Source organism: Armigeres subalbatus, chromosome 2, assembly GCF_024139115.2.
Source record: "Armigeres subalbatus isolate Guangzhou_Male chromosome 2, GZ_Asu_2, whole genome shotgun sequence".
In the NCBI taxonomy this organism is placed as follows: domain Eukaryota; kingdom Metazoa; phylum Arthropoda; class Insecta; order Diptera; family Culicidae; genus Armigeres; species Armigeres subalbatus.
Genome location: NC_085140.1, coordinates 336,082,014 through 336,103,248, shown reverse-complemented (window position 1 = coordinate 336,103,248; position 21,235 = coordinate 336,082,014). Strand labels below are relative to the sequence as shown.

General features: G+C 37.7%; 1 protein-coding gene across 6 annotated transcripts in view; it reads left to right on the top strand.

The window, feature by feature from the left end:
- LOC134212802 (dnaJ protein homolog 1-like) overlaps positions 1-21,235 on the top strand; it is a 309,329-nt gene that overhangs the window by 228,967 nt on the left and 59,127 nt on the right. The window contains exons 1-2 of one of the 6 annotated variants that reach the window (XM_062690980.1): positions 18,319-18,645; positions 18,720-18,773. The exons of 2 other annotated variants lie outside the window; for them this stretch is intronic. The gene's annotated coding sequence lies outside the window, so the exon portion shown is untranslated. Of the gene's footprint in view, positions 1-18,318; positions 18,774-19,695; positions 19,848-19,902; positions 20,035-21,235 lie in introns of those variants that run through there. 3 more of the 6 variants (XM_062690979.1, XM_062690981.1, XM_062690982.1) reach the window with 3 other exon arrangements.

Genomic DNA, 21,235 nt, shown 5'->3' with positions numbered 1-21,235 from the left:
TTTCCGCACATTCAAGCTAGACGATTCTTTAATCTTTAAACTGCATTTACTCATGGTCCATTTACAAGTGTATTTACAGTTCAAGATCTATTCAGCTAAATAACAATCAATCAATGTGGGAAACTGTTGTACCTAATTACGCATATTTTAAATTAAAAACCGTTCCCAGTAGCATGCACATTGCCTGCGGAGCTTGTCTGGTGGTCCAGAAAAAGTCTGCACTGTCATCGAATGCATGAAGTTCACTGTCAAGGCCCAACAGCAAATAACATTGCGTATCGAACGATTCAACCAGTCGGCAAGTCGCCAGTCTTAATTAATTGCAACCTTCTCCGCCGCTTAGCACAGCCCGTCATCACTTCGGCCTTTACCGCTTTCTGTTCGGTCTAAAGAGCCGAACAAAAACAAAAACCGTCCGCCTCCATCGTTTTAATAACCGTCACCACATTGATCAGCAGGGGATTGGCTGCGCCTTGCATTGCAACGCAATGTGAGCCAGACATCCCAAGCGCACTGTACACGCACTAAGCGACAAAGCTAACGAGTTTGTCATTTAAATCGAGGAAGGAACGGAACCAAATTCATAAAAATATGAAAAAAATGTACCTCTGTTTGGTCTTGAAGGGTTATTGGTGGATCTTAATTGAATTGTTGATGGGTGCGGAATCTGTTGGGGAGAAGAATCTACAGTGAATCAGAATGGTAAAATAACTGAAATCATCTCTTTTCTTTTAATTAAGGATCGTAAATATAAATGTAACAGGTGGTACGTTCAATAATGTACTCAAGTCTTGATAACTAATGAGTACAGGAATGCTAAATTTGAAGCTTTATTATATTGTCGCCGCAAGCATAGCTGTCTCATATTTGTTGGGTTTTCTATTAATATAAACAGAAGTTATGTCTTAATGGGCAGTACAATACTTATGCAAGTTCTCGTTTGTTTGTAAAAGATATCCATGTGAAATTTTTATGCGTTTCACTTTTGTATTAGTTTATATTTTTGTGAAATGAAAGGTTCTAACCTGGTTAGAACAAGTTTTAAGGTAGCAACTAAACAATTTTTCTTTTGCACTTCTTTCAGTTCAACTATGAAGTATTGTACGAAATATTTCTCAATTTCATTAAAGTTCCAATAAAACCCATGCGACGTGTTCGTGTTGTCGGACTTAATGTACGCGATTAATGCATTGGTGGCAATCGGCGCATCCGACGTGATAACAGGAGATTGCCATCATCTCTCGGAGTACTTTTTTGCAATGTCTTTAGGCGATGGTTTATACAATGTTTTGAGTTTTGACCTTTTTAAATCTATCACAATCATTGTAGTTTCAATTTAAGACTTACCAAACGATGATGATCGATTTGATTGAAGCCTCTTGTGCGTAGCAATCACATTTCGCAAATGATCCACATATCAGTTCGCTTTTCCTTGAAAACATTTCCCAACAAGAAAGCGCCCAAAGTGCATAAATTTGTAATCCAGATTATGTGCATGCAATTTGGCTTAATTTTCCGCTCGCCTGAATCCTTTCTACCGGCGGCAGTCAGTTCATTCATTCTCTCGCCAGTTGCATTTTCTCGCTTTTCGGCATTCCAACATCCACCCTGTAGGAATCAGATCTGAGCGGTGGTGATGCAACGACAAAATCCCGCACATAGTTTTCCGTGATTATCTTTCCCGGATACCTACCTACATGTCTGAACAAAAACCGTAGTCGCACCGAATCATCACCATCGTCGTCCTACAATCTTGGAGGGATTTCCCGCCTTTGTTTGCGTAATAAGGAAATAGGATGCAGTTTTTTTTCGTCCTCTCGGAAACCACTTTGGCTTACTCGTTTTGGACCCGTTCACATGTTGTCGGCGAACATTCGACGGGATGCCTTTAGCAAATGGACCCAGTATTTGCCGGGCTGACCAAGTAATGGTGAATTTACATAGAGGGAAGAATCCCAGCACATATTTGGAGAATGCATCCGGAAGAGCTAAATTTGCATTTTTAAATTAAGTTGATTTAAGTCAAATGAGTACGAGTATACGAACGGGCACTAATTCCAAAGAATTCCATCGTAAAATTAACCATTTTTTCTGTATTTTCTCTTTTCGCGGTTGCGAACATTACCGGAGCGTGCAGAAATAGTTGCGGTTAGTGGACTCAGCTCGTATGACCATTAAAAGATTGGTTGGACACTGTTTATGAAAAGGAGTTCCCAAATATTTAAGAACCTACTAGTTGCTTGGAAACATAGTATAAAGTGTAGGAATGATGATATTCCAGAAAACTAAAAAAAACCTTTTTACCAATTTCCAAATATTAGATTACAAATCCCTCCCTTCAGATATGCGACTTTGTCACGATGGGTGGGTCTACGCTAATAGCACTAAGATGGTTGCCGCGTCACAGATTATAATTGACGCACTAATTTTACGAATGTGATCCAACGGACGTCCTTGCTTGGAACTTTGAGTGGTGATGCAGAGCAGCATCCTTAACATATTGAACTCGTTCTTCTTCTCAGCATTACATCCCGTACTGTGACCTTGCCGCCTCGCTGCATAGTGTTTATTAGGCACCTCCACGTTTATTAACAGCGGTTTCTAAGCCAATTTGTCTTTTTGCATCTTACCGCACAGCTAAGGAATTAACTTCTACTGCGTGTTTGATACGTTAACAGAACTGACTGCGTTCAGATCATATTACAGATTAAAAAAATGTTTTTTTAAGGACTTCTTTGAAACATTCACGCTAACTTCCATCTCCTCAGTGACTGAGTAAAATTGTATGCCCTCTACTTTTTTCCCACGGAAATTTTACTCAATTTCCGTTAAAAGCAAGACTTCTCAAAACTATGAGTAGTCCTTCTTTTGACGAAAATTGAGTAAAATTTCCTTGTGAAGAAAAGAGACGACAATACAATTTTACTCAGTCACTGAGTAAAAAAGTTAGAGTGTTCACATTAGGGATCATATAATGAGTGATATGCAAATACTTTTTCAGGAGATTTAGCAATGCTGTTACTTTTGGTATAGCAAACGCTACTAGCACTTACCGCAGCGCAAAATGTTGAAACTTGTAAATGTCTTTGCATATGACAACAAATTGGAATATGTCTTCAAATCTCTAGCAGTACACATGTTCGACCTAAGTTGCTGCAACTCATATGTGACCAGATTTAGTCACAATCAAGTAATACTTAATATAGGATTCCCTCATTTACGCGTAATCCGGTGGAATTTTCACATCTAAAATTGATATTACCAACAAATGTCCTCTTCTTTCATGCATTTTTCCCGCCGGCGACTGCATCAAACAGAATGTAATGAAGAAAAAATGATGAGAGTCCCTTTTTTTATAAGTTCCCGTAAATTTTGCATTCAAACCATGCCCTACCTCTTGTAACAAGTTTTTCGAGTCTTATCAATTATGAATATGAAGCGTGTATTCATAATCTTTAGATTAAGGGGTTTATCATGGAAATCCGTTCAGCCAGATGGACGCTATTCATATTCAAAATCTTCTATGCGTGACGCTCTTGATTCCTAAATATTGAAATGACTTCCGGTATAGTAAAGAAAGACGGTAGTCAAAAAACTACTATCGAGAAACATAATATTGGAGAATTTGTTCGCTTTGTGAAATCATTCAATACGGATTCCGGCGAAATAGAAACGGTTTATAGGATCGCTCAAGGAACGCAAGTTTTTATTAAATAAAAATCGGAAGAAGTAATGCTGCACGGAATCGGAAGATTTAATTTTCCATATGCGAATGGAAAAAAAATGCAGCGGTTTCCATTTCACATGCAGGAGAGTACATTGAATACGTACGTGTATACTATGTTACTGACTCTGAGATAGCAGAGGTGCTGTGAAAATATGGAAAAGTTAAGAAAATGGTCCAGGTTCACTACAAAATGTTTCCTTTGTAAAGGCGGAAGGACACCGGCTGAATTCCAGTCCCAACAGGAAAACAAGGAAACAAAATATGAAACAAGGATTTGAAACGGTTAAGCAGCAGGAAAATAAAAAGGGAGACAGTACCAATGTTACGTACGTTGATGTTGTAGCAGAATCCTTGGATTACAGATCTGTGCTTGGATTATACGGCTGAAAAGAGGTAGTGAAAGAGGATAATAAAATCGAAACGGATAAGCCGGTGGTGATGTACAAAGATAATGGCAGGAAACTACTAACTATTAAGCATATGCGGTATTTCGAAAAATTTCGTTTTAGGGCATTCGAAACGAAATTTCGCGGAATTCCGCGGAATTTGAGTATGGCGAAATCTGTTTTTCTGGTTTCGTTCCGTATCGTTAAATTTCAAAAATTTCGACTGAAAAATCTTTCTTTTAACGAAATTAAACGGAATTTCGCGGAATTTCGAAATTAACTTTTAATAATTCCAATTTCCATAAAATAAAAAAAAATCGACTGCGCCGCCGCTGAATAAAACCATTCAAATTCTACTCAATATGTTATACATATAAATTCTTTCACTAAATCTCACTACGTAATACAATTCTGTATCTTCAACAGAAACGCATTTAGCTTTCAATTTGTTAATTTAAATAATATTGTTCAGTGAAGTAAAATAATTTATAGATCTCATTGTTTTGGTATGCTATATTTTTATTTAAATTAACTGATTTGTGTATAACATATGTAATGTATTATGAGGCGCTTGTTCGATTATCTTCTAGTTGTAGAAACTCTTCGATAAGCGAAATAATCCTCACTGGACTACTGATTATTGTCCGTTTCCGTTGTCTTTTGAAAGTATTCAGTTTAAACAATCATTGTTTGAGAGCAATGAAATGGAGATGTTGACGTTTCAGAAGTTTTCCTGATTTAGTAGATTGTTAGATATTTGCAGATTTAAGAATGCTCCAGATTTGAGACATTCTCTGGTATATTCATTTATTTCGGATTCTGGAACTGATTCATATCTTTCCGATTGAGATCATTGTCATGACCTAAACTTCTACCTTCAGATATTTTTGATTCCGTACATTATGGAAATCTATAATTTTCTCACATTTTCTAGATCCTTCAGATCCAGATTATTCAATTGTTTCAAAATCGTACCTATTTTCTGTCACAATCGAGCCGGTACGGTGCGTTTACCGTAGGCAGTTTGTTGTTAGTTTGGACGTGCTGCTGCTTTTGACAATTATCTAATATTTAGCAATAATCGAAAAGGTCTGCGTTCGAGTTGTTGGCATAAAATGAGTAATGGCCAAAATACTATTTTTTGAACAGAAAGCGCGTTAATAGTCCAGCCATTTTTTTTTGCACGTATTATCAACCAACAAGTTGCATTGAAATGAAAATCCTGTCTTATCATTTCATATTGAAAGTAGGCTGGATCGAACTATGGACTCAAAAGTTATGGCAAAAATACTATTTTTCCATAATTCACCAGAAAGTCACCGCAGGTGGATTATTCAGGTTTTTTTTTTTCTAAATGATTTTTGACTACACCGCTGCAAGTAAAATAGAACATAAGTTTTTTAATTGCAGATTTAATTTTTTATGGTGATTCGATTATCCGGAGGATTTGATCATCCGGAGTGAAAATAAAATCGATAATCCGGATAATCGAGCCTGACCTGTATTTGGAAGATCTGTGTCAAATTAATTAGGTTAATTAGCTCTGAAAAGGTGATCGCCAGTGTCGATCACCTTTTCAGAGCTACCGACTGAAAAGTAACAAGGCAGTCTCAATTGAATTGTTATATCATGTCCTAGCTTCAGCGCCGTAGCGTGTGGTTGGCCAGGTTGACCCCCGCCAAGAGCGCCAGCCTTCAGGAGGGCGCCAAAATCAATGTTTACTCTATAATAAATAAAACAGTTTCATTACTTATAGGTCTTGTAATTATCAAACCGAGTATGGGTTGGTCCAAAATCCATGCATATGGATATGGCATGTGTAATCTAGTAATTTATAGAGCAAACAAAAAATATTTTTTCATTATTTCTCATCCACATGTTATATGTGATGGTTTTAGTAAAGACAAACAGACATAACACATTGAACATTTACTCATCAAATTCATCGTCGTTCAAACGCTAACGACATCTATTGATTTCAGTTAGTTGGGCAAATCAGGAACCAGATGGCGGTAGTAAGGAAACGTCAAACTGGAGCAAAAGCGTCACGAGTGATCGATTGGCCAACTAATGATTAATTGAATTGACTAGTAAATCAGTGAACGATGGAAATTTGACGATTGTTATGTCTGTTTGTCTGTGGTTTTAGTTTTGACTACTATACAGGATTCTCAGGGACTTCTGAAACCGGGTTGAAAAAGGCAATTGAATAAGAAGAAATCTGATAGTATCTTATAATGTTGAAAATTGAAATGTTTTATACCCACATTGCGATTGGCAAAGATTTTGGGCACTATTACGGCCATCGAGAGTCCTCCGGAACCGTAATGTTTCAGCAGTGAGGAATGATTAGTGAAGAAATGATTCAGTTTTTCCATGTAGGTTCCTTCAAAGGAATACATTCATAAACAAGCGATTAGCCAAATTTCGAAGGGTCCTTTTGCTCCTAGGTTTGTAGTGGTAGTGGTTTGGTTTTGCGATTTGATATCAATTTGCTTGTTTAATTTAGAAAAAAAAACTCCATGTAGTCTGAATAACATTGAGTTATATCGGCGGCTGTATCGAGGAATATCGATAACTCCTAAATATTTGCTTTGTTAGAATTGTTGCTAGGAGAATTTTCTTCTTTTTTAATATTAATCAAATTGAGAGTTGGATATTTTCCTTCGTCCTCCTGCTTCCGATGGCGTTTCCGGCCCTCGACTAAATTGTTTCAGAGTTGGATTCTATTGACCAAACTATGTGTATAAGAGCCTCGAGACCACCAACAGCCCCAATCCAGAATAAGATTTTCCTTTATCTGAATAGATCCGATGTTGATTTCATCCACAACCAACCAACAACCATCGAAGAGGTCTAATAGTGATTCCAACCAACTCCGAACACCGATAAACCTACCTTATTTCATTGACCCAATTAGGTCCAGTGGCATCTAAAAACCATCCAAGGGCTTACCCCAGATGGCGATACCGGCCTTCAACCAATCCACTTTAGTGTAACTTTTCTTCATTATTCGACTAGTTCCGATAGCGATTCTGGAAATTTCATTTCCGAACACAGATTACAGATGCTTGCAAAAACCATAAAGGAAGTATTCATTTAGTGCAGCACGCAAAAATGATTGATTTCAAACTTCCTCCCCTCGACCCCTTTATCGCGATATCTGTCTAAATATCTAAATGGTTATCTTTTTAATGGGATGCTTCCGACTGTTATGCTCTATTTTGTATGACTATTGTCGTCTCTTTCAGTCTTATAAAGCAGCTGAAACGTTGTTACGTCTATTTTCCGACGTGTCGGTGTATATTTCATTACCTTCTGCAGGGATTTGGAGGCTATACAACAAAACGTAGTCTTATTATGAGATTCTAACCCGACTCTGTAAGTTTCCTTACATTATTTGCGTGAAAAGTGCAACAAAATTTCAAATGATTTAAAGGTATTTTATTCAATCCTTCTTTGTGGATTTCAGGTATCTGCTTCCAATACATCTCTGAATATTGAATGCTATTTGAAGTATGTTTAAACCATTAAACATTTTTTAGGTATTGATATTCAAATTGTTCTCCAAATGTATAATTTACGTATTTGATTCTTCTTAGTAGAAGAGGGACGCCCAATAAACACGCTACGACTCTGCCTAGCTTTCATTTTTTGCTAAAATCAGCAAATAACCGTATTTTTTTACGGAAATTTGTTCTTTATTTTGCTGAGCTGCAGAAATAACGGCTTTACAGATTCATCATGGAATTCGGAACGTTTCCGGGGCACCAGGAAATGCGAGGCAAGTAAACTGTTCCACATAATCCGGGACGTTTAGCCACTGTAAGCTAATGCCTATATGCAGATAGCTTGAAAGTGTTGCTAGAGTCAGCGCATCCCACGCACCAAAGAATTTGTGAAAAAGTCATGGAACAAAAAAGGTTTTCATCTAGCAGTCACGATTTTCGTTTATCTTCCAAGGCTAACTCCATAAAAAAGTGATGGATGAAAAATGCCCCTCATCATAAAAAACTCACAACGTAAAAAAATTACTTTAAATTTAAAAATTAATATTTCCAACAGACCTTAGTAAAATTTTTGAAAAAGTCGAGTTTTGTATTGCAATCAACTGCTTAGATCTGTTGAAAAGACCATTTTGGAAAATTTTACAGATTCAATAAATCTTCATGAATTTGGTCGAAAATTTTTCTGTAGACTTTATTTAAAATGTTAATTGAAATGGAGGGGTGGCACCTTGAATCTGTAATACTTTTCAAAATGGTGAACCAGATCTAATCCATATGAAATCTGCTGGAAATATTGAGCGATATTAAGCGATGAATATTCTCACGTTGTTTATGGTGAGGGACATACACACTTAATTTTTTTTACCGGGATCTGAGTAATTTGTTAAACTTTTACCAAGATTCGCACAGCCGAGCCCCAGCACTTGTGTTTTTTGCAGAGATTTTTGTCAAAATTGCTGAAAATCAGCAAATGTTTTTCCGAAAACCAGCTAACAAACGTTGTTTTTGCCGGGATATGAGTTTTATGTTGCTGGCTGAGTGTGTACTTTTGAAAATGGTGAATAGATCCAATATGATCTGTTACTTACATATGTCCTTTTGTAAAATTAAGCCGGCCCTATGGCATTTGGGTCACAATTATGTAGAATGAAATCAGTAGTGATTTAGTTTCACTTCAAATTTTTGATCACTATTCTAGTTTGAATCTGGAACAAAATAGAACGAACTCGCTGGTTTCCCCAACACATGTTTTTTTAATTTTCAATCTAATGAAATCATTTTGTTGCTGTCAAAAAAGGTGCCGGAATTGCAAAGTGGATTGATCCGTGGATAAAATTACGCATTCTTACACCAAAACAAATAATTTTCCGAATTTTTGAATGTTATCGCATTAACATTTTATTTAAGAGAAAAAAAACTACGACCTTGACTCAAAAAATATTAAACAAAATTTTTTTCTCCGTGGATTTTTTTAATCGTTTTTTTTTTCATTATTTATATAATGCTAAAAAAACTATTCGCGGAAAAAAATTAAATTTCGTTTCGTTTCGTAAAATTTCGAATTAAATGGACCCGGATTTCGTTTCGTTTCGAAGTTTCGGAAGAAAATTTGAATTTCGTTTCGCTTCGTTCCGATCCAACAGTTGCATTTCTAATTTCGTTTCGTTTCGTCAGGAAAAATTGTGTTATCGCATACCCTTACTAACTATCAATTGAGGAAAAGGGTAATGAGAGAGATACGGAAAGAATTCGGAAATAAAGCGGACGAGCAGTTGCCGTCGCTTCATAAAAGAAGAAACCATTATTACAGGTGGAAACCCATTCCCAAAAGCTTTCAAGAAAGAATTATTATGTTTTATAGTAATTTTAAATATATATTATACAGCAAACACTCGATACTCGATATTGAAGGAACCATCGAGTTAGGGAGGTATCGATATAGGGAACACATTTATATTCGGCCGAAAATCATTTGGCAGAGTAGTTGAAAGTTGGTTTCCTTATTGAGTGAAGTAAGAAATGTAATGTTCGAAGCAAATAGTGAACAGCGAGAAATGAGATGTTCGAAATAAATAAAGAATAGGGGGAAACGAGTACTGAAAAACGGAAGTGAGTATTGAGTAGTGAGATGTGTGCAGTAACATGTGAGTAGTAGGATGTGAGAAGTCAGTGGCGAGAAGTGAGTGGTAAAATGCGAGTAGTGACATAAACAGAAGCAAGGAGTGAGAAATGAGGGATGATAATTTAAAAGTGATAAGCGAGACGTTAAATTTTGAGAAGATATAAGCCAGAAAGAAGAAGAAAGAAGATCTCGCTTCCCGGTCCTCACTTCTCACTTCGTCCTACTCCCTTCTCACAACTCACTTCCCACTTCTCATTTCTCACCTCCATTACATATTCTTACTTCTTTCTTCGCATATGTCGCTTCTCATCTGCCTCTTCCCACTACTCTCTTCTCACTTTGCAACTAGCACTTCTCATAATTCATTTCTCACATCGCACAACTCAATTCACACTTTTCTCTTATCATTTTTCACTTTGCAGTTCTCCCTTTTCACTCATATCTTCTTATATCTCACTTCTGACTTCTCATTTCTCGCTTATCACTTCTAACTTCTCACTTCTCTCTTCCACTTCGTGCTTCGAATTTCTCACTTCTAACTTCTTTCTTCTCACCTCTAATTTCTCACTTCTCAATACTCACTTCCTACTTCGCGCTTTTCACTTCTCATTTCTAACGTCTCACTTCTCACTTTTCACTTCACTCTTAGAATTTCTTACATCTCACTTTTATCTTCTTTCTTCTCACTTCTAATTTCTCATTTCACAATACTCACATCCCACTTCATGCTTCTCACTTCTCATTTCTTATGTCTCACTTCTCAATTTTCACTTAACACTTGTAATACCTCACTTGTCACTTTTAACTTTTTACTTCTCACTTTTTTCTAATTATTTCTCACTTCTCACATCGCACTTCGAATTTCTCACTTTTCACTTCTCTCTTTTCTCTTCTTACTTCTCTTTTCTCACTTTTTACTTTGCACTTCTCACTTCTCATTGGTATTTCTCACTTTTTACTTTACACTTAGAATTTCTCAATTCTCACTTTCAAATTTTTTCTTCTCACTTCTCTCTACTTACTTCTCACTTCTATTTTTTGACTTTTCACTTATCATTTCTCACTTATTCATATCTCACTTGTGACTTTTCATTTCTCACTCATCACTTTCCACTTCTAACTTCTATTTTTTCACTTCTTACTTTTCACTTTTCACTTATTACTTTTCATTTCTCACTACTCACTTTGCACTTCGAATTTTCCACATCTAACTTTTCACTTCTAATTTCTCACTTCCCACTACTCACTTCTCACTTCTTACTTCGCACTTCTCACTTATAGCTTCTTATATCCCACTTCTGACTTCTCATTAGTGACTAGTGAGAAACAATCACTTTTCAATTGTAACTTCTAGTTTTTCATAACTCATTACTAATTTGAATTTCGAATTTCTCACTTCTAACTTCTCTCTTCTCACTTCTCATTTCCCACTTCCCACTAATCACTTCTTACTTTGCACTTCTCACTTTTCACTTTACACTTGTAATTTTTCACTTCTCACTTCTTTGTATTCATTTCTCACTTCTCATTTTTCATTTCTCACTTATAATTTTTTATACCACATTTCTGGCTTCTCAACTTTCACATATCACTTTTCACTTCTTACTTTTCGCCTTTTTTATTTTTCACTTATTATTTATCACTTCTCGATTCTAACTTCATTTTTCACTTATTACTTACTTCCTACTTCTCACTTCTCACTGCTTCGAATTTCTCACTTCTCACTTCTCACCTGTCATTTCTCACTTCTCGCTTATCACTTTTCACTTCTAACTTCTCACTTTTCGCTTCTCACTTCTACCTGTTCACTTCTCATCTGCCATTTCTCACTTCTCGCTTATCACTTTTCACTTCTAACCTCTAACTATATCGTGACTAATTATATGTAACTGCTCCTGACAACATCGAGTTAGCGAGGTGAAAATGCAGGTGAGCAAGGGAGATATCGGCTTACGGAGGGAACGCAGTGTGCTAAATTCAAGGGACTTTGAATTTCATCGAGTAAGGGAAAATATCGAGTTATAGAACATCGAGTTAGGGAAAGTTCACTGTATAATAAATGATTCTGTCTCCGTTGAGTTGCTTCTACTACATCTGAGCTTGCCAAATGAATAAATTGAACCAAAAAAATGCGAAGGTTAAAAATTAGCAATTCTAGCAACTTTCTGGAATTTTATGAAAAAAAATCATAATTCTAAGTGACAGGGTTTGAATCCAAAGGAGAATGAACAAATATCTCACTTGTCGTGTCTGAATCTTCTTCTTCTTCTACTCTAATGGTTCTACACAGGGAATCAATATTCGAGCAACGAATAAGAATATACCCTTTGTCGTCAACAGAGTTTGTTACTGACAAACGCACCTAGCGACAAACCTTTATCAGAACCCGAACACAATATGACAAGAATCATTTGCCTTGCATGTTCTGATATTTCCGAGAATACGATGCTAATATTGTAATCATTGTTGGATTTTCGAATATTTCCATAAAAGCAGAAACTACGATAGCACAAAACCGAAATTTGCTTTAGGAATAATGCAAAATAACAGGATGAAAAGTTAGCAACAAGATTGTCTTCTTTTTTGTTGCTGACCAAAATTTTCGGATCTTTGTCATTGTTATCTCCGACAAAAACAAAGTTTTGTCGTTGGTTCTCTTTTGTCGCTTGTTTCGCAAGCGCATTTCAGAAAAATTGATTCCCTGGTTCTACATTCCAATTGGAACTTGACCGGCTTTTCAACTTAGTATTCTATTAGCACTTCCTCAGTTATTGATTGAAAGCTTTTCCATGTCTGCCATTACATGCATCTTGTGTGGCAAGTACATAATGCCCAGGGTGTCGAGAAAGTTTCCAACCCGAAAACATCCTAGACCGGACCGAGAATCGAACTCGCCATCTCCGGATTGGCAATCTTACATCTTTGCTACTGGAAACCCCGTCATGTCTGAATACACTCTCGATAAGTAGCATACCGTGAGATAATGAACTGATTCGTGGTGCTAGACCCCATGATAATTTTCTTTCAAATAGCCCCAATTGCGGGAGGCACCGGTTCTGATGATGTATATCAACTTGTTTTACACAGCTGTGCGAAAGAAAATGGTCCCCAACATAAAATAAATGAGAACGAAGCGTTTTATCAAATCCAACTTGTGTACAAGTGCGATAGACTTGTTTTCATGGCCTGTTATGATTCGAAGAGGTTTTTGTCTCTCTTTTATCGTTCGTTATCTATTGAGAGCGATTTCGCGATACTGCTAAGTAACTATTGGATACCATTCCGGTAAACATTCGTTAACAAAATTCACTTATTTTCACGTTAACAAAATTCACTTATTTTGGATTTTGATGTCATTAACAAAAAAGTAATCTATTTTTTTATTTATTTATTTATCTATTTATTCACCACCGTCTCGAAAGTATCAAATCTATTCTACAGACTGAACCTAAACATGCATCCTTAGTTCTATTTTGAATACATTTTTTATACACATTGAAATCAAAGACATTACTAACACTTTTTGAGATTTTTCGGCTATGCAGTCTGATTTATTAGAACACATTTTTTAATTTTGTCCAACATTTCGACATCAAGTTGAAGAAGACACCGAACTCGATGTCGAAAAATTGGACAAAATTTAAAAAATTCGTCTAATAAGTCAGACTGCATAGCCAAAAAATCTAAAAAATCGACACTACAGTCGAAGTCAACAACTGCAAATTACTAACACTGTTAAACGAACGAAGGCATTGATCAAATGGGTTATCGCTCGGAACCACACACGGTGCTGCGGCGTCTAACGAATAATAGCTCAACCGTCTAAGACGAGTTTAGTGCTTTCCATTTAATTCCACTACGTTTTGTTATCTTTGCAGATAGGTATTTCGACCTCAATTGTGAGGCCGTCTTCAGTGTCTCGTACTTGACTCGACTTGAGACATTTATCGATAAGGAGTCTTAAATGATTTTAGGCCCTGCTCATATATTTAAGTGCCATATATTTAACAGGATCCTTCTTTTCCATCTTCGTTAATGACGCTACATCCCTCACGTCCAGTGTACAACTGTACACTAGGGTGGCTCAAATTAGTATGGGAAAAACTTTGTTCAATTTTTTGATGGGCCGCCCTCTTATTCGATTCTATTTGATGTCCATATGCTCTGGACAAAATTTCAGCCAAATCGGTCAACGTTTGGGCGGTGCTAAACTCGTTGGAAGTTTATATGGAAAAATGTATGCAGAAACATCCAAAAACAGTAAATTGCAGCTGGACTACACAACGTACGATGAAGAACTATGATACTCATTCAGATCTTGGAAAATTTAATTCAGAATGTTATGCAGAAAACCGCGAGAAGATTCGAGTTTGCCCGGCTAAGTTATTAGCATTTCTCTGCAGTGGGGTTTGAGCAAATTTCGTTTCTTTTACCATTGAAAAGAAATAAATTCACCCCTACAACACCCCAGTAAAATGCTAATATCTTTGCGTAATAAGCTCTAATCTTCTCGCGGGTTTCAGCGTAACAGGCTGTATTTTATTTACAAGAACTGAATAGTATCATATTCTTGATCGTAAATTGTGCCGTCCAAATGCTCATCACTGCTTTTGGATGTTTCTGCATACATTTTCATATAAACTTCCAACAGTTTTCTGCCCAAACGTTGACCGATTAACTGAAATTTTGTCCAGAGCATCAAAGCATCAAATAGAACCGAATAAGAGGGCGGCCCATCAAATTGAAAAAGTGTTTTGAGCCACCCAACTGTACACATAACATTTTTGCAGTTGATTATTAAGCCATTCCACAGTTATTAGTACTCGACCACAAGGCTGCCGTAATCTGGCAAAGTAACGTATACGCCATTTTCCAAAAATGGTGTTAACGAGTTCTACTCATCGAGCTCTTTAACAGAAAAATGGAAAACATGTAGTTTTTAAATTGGCGCATGCGTCACTTTTTCAGATTACGGCAGAAGGGGGATGCGTTTTGCGTAATCGAAATGCTTTATAAATATAGTATTTATCGCACTTAAATCATGATGAGTTAGAGAGTTGACAATAAGTTTGATTAAACAAGGGTGAACATTCACAGAAAAAAATAATGAAAAGTAAACAGCGCGTAAAACTTGAGATGCGGAAATTTACGCTTTTCTACGCTGAAATGGTGCCCTTGCAAACAAGTTTGCCTACAACTTGCATGCAACATTGATGATTCACGTCAAATATTGTATACATTTAGGCTATATTCCACATGCAATTACGCTAATAATGGCGTTCCATTTAAGTGCATGATTTTTGGCGTAAATTTCAGTGGATTTTTTTTATCTGTGTTGAACAAACATTGAAGGCTCAATTTGAATTTCCTTTGCAGATTCATGTACAGTAGACATAGAGTGGAAACCTCTGCTTTCGAAACACGTTTACGGTTTTGATAATTAATATAAAGTGGAACGCGAATGATAAAAAAGCTGCTACGGTTAAACAATTTATTCGAGCGTGCCTACATTGGATTTAATGAATTTTGTCGTTTGCAATCACCAAGCATGTGATCCGTAATGGATATAAAAAACTTTGAGCCTGAACATGTTTTTACCTTTGCCGTACCAATAATTTGATACAATTGCTCACTTTCATGTCCAGGGAAGTCGAGGCAATTTCCAACCCGAAAATTTCCTACACGGCACCGGGAATCGAACCCACCCACCCTCAGCATGGTCTTGCTTTATAGCCGCGCATGTTACCGCTAGGCTAAGGAGGGCCCCAGCTAACAGATTATTGTTCTAAATATAAAGTGTGGGACATGAGAGCGAAAATACTTGACAATAATTTCATTCTCACATCACCGATTTCAGGTTTAGAGCAATGGATTGTTAGAAAAAGTTATAGGATTCTTTAAACGTTATTCATTCGAAGAACAATCCAGTGTTGTAGACAACTTTTGAAAAATGTTCCGAAGACACCGAACTGACATTTCTCAACAGCAGTGGTTGTGAGACAGTTAAAAAACGAAAAAAGTACATTCAACAGGGGGGGAGTAAGCCTGTCATCCACGAACAAATCAAGCCTACCTAAGATGTATTATCCGGGCCTCGCCGCTTGGAAAAGGCGGGCCACCCCGCTTGGCAAGTGTAACATTGTTCGAATTGGAATCTTGTAGGATATTGGTTAACCTACACTACTGCTGACTAACAAAAAAATTGTGGGATTGTTTATTTACATTTGCTTCATACAACATGCAGAGGAGGCGCGATGCACCGCATATTACCCCCCTGACATTCAAAGACGAGTGTGCTACCCGTCTGCTTTTATGTCCGTGAACTCGAACGATCTTTCAGCACTCATCTGGTTGACGATGTATCACCTTGACCAAGAAAGCCAAACTGCTACACGTTGACCTCTATTTCCATCCATATTGTCTACTCGGTCAAATCGTCCTGCTTGACCGGGCCGCTCCATTTTCTTTATTTTGACTCAAGTTCAAGAAAAGTGTGAATGATAGATTGTTTGTACACTTTTTTTAATTTATTGCTTGTTATACTCTATTTTTTGTCACATTACCAACTAGAAACTTGGGGTTTCCAGTTAGCCTTGCGAGCAAAGGTGTAGGATTGCCAATATAGAGATGACGAGCTCGATAATCGATCCGGTCTAGGATGTTTTCGAGTGGGAAGGCTCCCTGGGCATAGTGTATCCATTGTACTTGCCACACAAGATACATGCAATTGATGGGTATAGAAAAGCTTTGAAATTATAACTGAGGAAATGCAAATAGAACAGTTTAAAGATAGGCCAAGTTCCAGTTGGAATGTAGAGCCATCGACGAAGAAGAAGAAGAATAACTAGACAGATGGACAACTGCATTTTTAAAGATTGATTTGCTTTCTATAAATTTTATAAATATGATTGATAGAATCTACATTGGAAACTGAAAAAAATATGAAGGTTAAAATATCACTCAACAGGAAGGTTGTCTACACTGAAGACGACTTGATTGGACAAAAAATACCATGTGCGAAATAGAACAGCAGCGCCGCAATGGCTGCCAACGACCAGCAATGCCGGTAGATTTGTTCCATTGTCATTTTTCACTTAAATTGGAAAATAGAGCTGCCCTCACCCCCATAGCGTCTATCCTCCTAAATCGGTCTAAAAGTCAGTGAACTATGAGCAGTCGGATGCACAAGAAAAACAATGCAATCTAACCATTTAAAATACAGAAAAAACAACGATGTATGTAAAGAGGGTTGACAAATTCGCGCGTCTTCTCCGCCGAAAGTGGGTTATCGTCGGATTCCATTTTCCGCAAGGATATGGCGTCAACACGAAACACAAGTGCTGCTGCCAAATGCGAAACATTTGTACACTTTTCCATTCTTATGTTCGTCATGGTCTCTCGCGCGCGCACTTAAACCCCCTTTTCAGTGGAAGTGGTGTCGAGAGGGGCGGAGAGAAAAGTTATGACAAGTGGCTGACATTATTTTTCTGCGCGTTTTAGCGCCAACCAGCACCCTATTCTCGGGAGCGGTGCCAAAAGCTTCGAGCTCAGCGTGTGCCGAGAACGAAGAAATCCGAGCAGTGCGATGCGGGCTGGCGAAATGGATTGTTCAATTCTTCCGGGAAAGCATCATGACCCATTGCCAAGATTTGTTCGATGGGGGTTTTTGTGCGAGGAAACGTAATGAACGAATTGCATCAGTGGCATTGCACGGAACAGCAGAAGCTTTGGACCTCGGCGTTGCGACATGTATGTGTGTTGACACACTGCGGTGGACGCGGGATGTTCTGATATGGAGGCTACTTTAGCAAAGCTAAAGTTGAGTCAAATTATTAAATTTCATTGTTGGCGTCCAGCCAACAGCAGACGGACAAATATGATTTCGGTTTGCAATTTTCCGGGAACCAGAGCAGTGTGTAATTTGATGCCTTATGATCGGGAAAATGTGGCCATTTGCTGGCCAATTTGGCTCCAGCTCTGGACTTGTTCCTTAAAATTTCTTCTTATCCTAATAGAAATAGAAATCATCTTTAATTAAGGATTCTAGAAAAAAATAGATGGAGGAACTACTCCCGTGTCCACATCATTATACATAGAAGCAGCAGCTATGAAGAATCTGCGTTTATTGTTTGAGCCTTTTCAATTGCTACAACCTATAAAGGATGAGTTAATACTATAGAACAATTTATCAATTTAAACTTCTAAGACATGATGATTCGGCAGTATTATTTTGAAACCTATGAAAAAGAACAAAGTTAAGAAGAACCCGGAAAGGTCGGCGACTTTTCAATTGATCACTTTCGTTCTATCGGAAGTGACTGCGCTGGCGCAAAACATCCGTTCAATGGCCTCCACCTTGCTTGTCGGTTACTGCGCTTGTTGTAGCGATCTTCGTAGCTCCCCTACATGTGTCTGGTACGGCGGCGGCTAATGAGCACCGTCACCACCCACTCATTAAACTTGAGCGAATCGAATGAGGGAAAGCAACTCTGGCACAGCACGGAATGCAAAACGCAAGAACCTAGTCCCCGCTTGAGAAGATCGTCTTCCTGAGCGATCGTCAGTGTGCGATCCGCGACCGCTGCTTCCCGACGGAATTCTGTGCGGCGGCGTTTTTGTCTCGTTGAGGAAGTACGGTTCTCCTTGCCCTCGGTTCTTTGTTGTTGTTCACGCATCTCCGCCGTTGAAAATTCTCAATCCGCAATCGTTAGTGTTCTAGCAGCGATCAGTTGGTAAACAGAACTGCACTGGGTTAAGTGGCTGACCGTATTGCAGTGAATGGGATTATTATTTTTTGCGACAAAATACATCCCGCGACAGATTGAGTCGAATAAATGTGCGTTGTGCTCCAATTCGGTAGATGATCTACTTGCAGGAGATTAAAAGAAAATAAAAACCAAGGTCAGCGCAAAAAGTCGAGGGGAAACCTCCAAACAAAACGTGAAAAGTGAAGAGTCTCATTTCTCATCTCGCAGTGTGTTTCCCGTGTCTGTGATCGTACATATGTGCTGCCGCCGCTGCTGTTAAGGGTATGTGGGTTGGAATTTTGTGATGTCTAAAATGTCTAAAAGAACTTATGGAGAATGTTGGCTGACAAAAATGTTATATGAATTTGAAGTGAAGCAGAATGAAACACGCGCTGTTTAACGCCCTAAAATCGTGAAAAAATAAATTTGTCAGTGTATAAGTAACAAAAATGCAGTGACAATCAAACAATCAGCACATCGTTCAAGTTAAAAATGGGTCATCACCCTTTTACAAATAGAATGTAGAAAACGGAAATGAAACACGTGAAGCAGAACGCTGAAGCGAAGCAAATCAGCAGAAACACTGCTGATCCTAAAACGATTCGTTCAGAGAAAAATCGAATCATCCTTTCGCGAGTTAACTCGTGTCAAAGGAAAATTCACTCATTTTAATTTTTATAGATTGGAAAAATTGACAAATCTGAGAACGAAATATTACAGATTTTCGGAAAATTTGAATAATAAGCTAAATTATCGAATAAAGTAGCCTAATCTGAATGACAATAAGAAGAATTATTTTATTATAAATTTACTCATTGATTCGTCATAAAAAAATAATTTGTAGCATATCCCTACATACCGTCGGTAGGGAAGTGGTTATTTTTTGCCATCCGTTGATATTTGTTGCCTGCGATTTCTCGGCTGTATTAGCGTGAAACCTTACGAAAGCATTCTATAATTAAAACAAACATTTATGCTATAAATATTTCTGCAATAATAACAACCGTCCCGCGCGGCGCGGCTTGCGCGTGTCTGCCCCGCGCTTGTGGTTCAGCAGGCCGGTTGGATTAGAATCGCTTGATGTGTTTGTGTCGCTGTGTTACTACATGCGTCGCGTTGACAGGATTGCCAAATTCTTAACTGCGTTTTGAGCTCAATTTGTTCGTGTTTCAGAAAATCCACATGGTACTGCGGGAAATTGAAAAAAAAACTATAAAAAATAATAAAAAGATAAGTTTATTTGGCAACCTTGTTCGTTAGTTGTGATGTTTATGACGATCTGGCTTTTCGTTGATAATTATTGAACAAACGTGGGATATGATGACCAGATTAGCGGCCATAAGAGTATCAGACAATGTGAGTATTTCTAAAAAAATAGACTGTGCGTTGCGTTTTGGTTAGCAGAATAATTGAAAGAACGTTGACTGATGTGATTCATATGGTGTAAAATAGGTTAAAGTGTGGTGGACGAGGGAAATGGTTTTTGGTTCCGGTATAATGACTCAACGTGTTTAAAACGTGAAGAATCCACGCTGCAAATCAAGTACGTTGCAGTAATCTTAGAACAGTTGCAGTTTTGAAATCATTGTTGTTCATGAAGTGAAGTATTATAACTGAAGTGGTTTTATAACTTTATAGTAGGGCTAGCAATATTAACATCTCGGATACCTCCTCTCTGCCTTACAAAACCATCTCATTCCAGCAAACTACACGTGGCATTTGTTTTGATCCTCTCGTTGTGGCAGAATAACAACAAATGTGGAGAAGTACAATTCGCGAACAGATTCACGGATGTGAGTTTTGTGATTTCCAAACGGAACAATTTCATTTTTGATGGGCTCAATAACATTTGACAAACATATTTTTGCTTGTAAGGGATAGTGGGACAGCGTTAGAAGACGAGAATTCAAGCAAGTTTCAATTTAACATATCACAGCGAGTGATGACTCGGTAGGCTGACCAAATCATTTCAGTGAAAAAACGGGACAAGCGCACTTGCAAGTTGTAGGAATTACTACATAAATTCTTCAGAATTCCCACGTTATTTTTTTAAAACTTCAAGGAAAACTGGTCGGAATTTCAATGGGAAGTTTTTCGGAAATTTCACAGGAAATTGCTTAAAACATTATTCGATGGAAAGCCATTTGGCCGAATGTCACTTGTTCAAATAACAAATTAAACCGAGAGTAATTTAGCCAAATTACATTACGTTTAGCCGAAATGGTTATTTATGTCGAAATCCATTTGATTATAAATGTTTTTCGTCCGGAAGCGACATAGGACCAAAAGGGACATATGGCTTAACTGGCAATTTGGCCGAAAAAGCCATCCGTCGTTTAGCCGAATAGATCATGTTGCCGAAAATGCCGATTCGCCGAAATATTCGCTTAAAAAAGGCATTTGTCATTTGTCCGAACTGGTTATATGGCTGAAATTGGCGTTTTTGGTCAAATTGCCGTATGTAATGTTTATTTTCTCGTACACCATGGTGTAACGAAAAGGCTATATATTCACTTCCAAGACGGTTTTGCGATAGAAGGTCTGGAGACTCATAGTGTTATATATCAATCGACTCAGCTCGACGAACTGAGATGAAGTCTGTCTGTGTGTGCGAGTGTGTATGCATGTGCGCAAAACAAATTCACTCATCTTTTAGGCGATTTGTTTGCAATAAATTGCATTCGACGGGGAATCCTGCCCCATTGTTTCCTATTGAAAATTGGCCAGATCGGACTATGGGATCG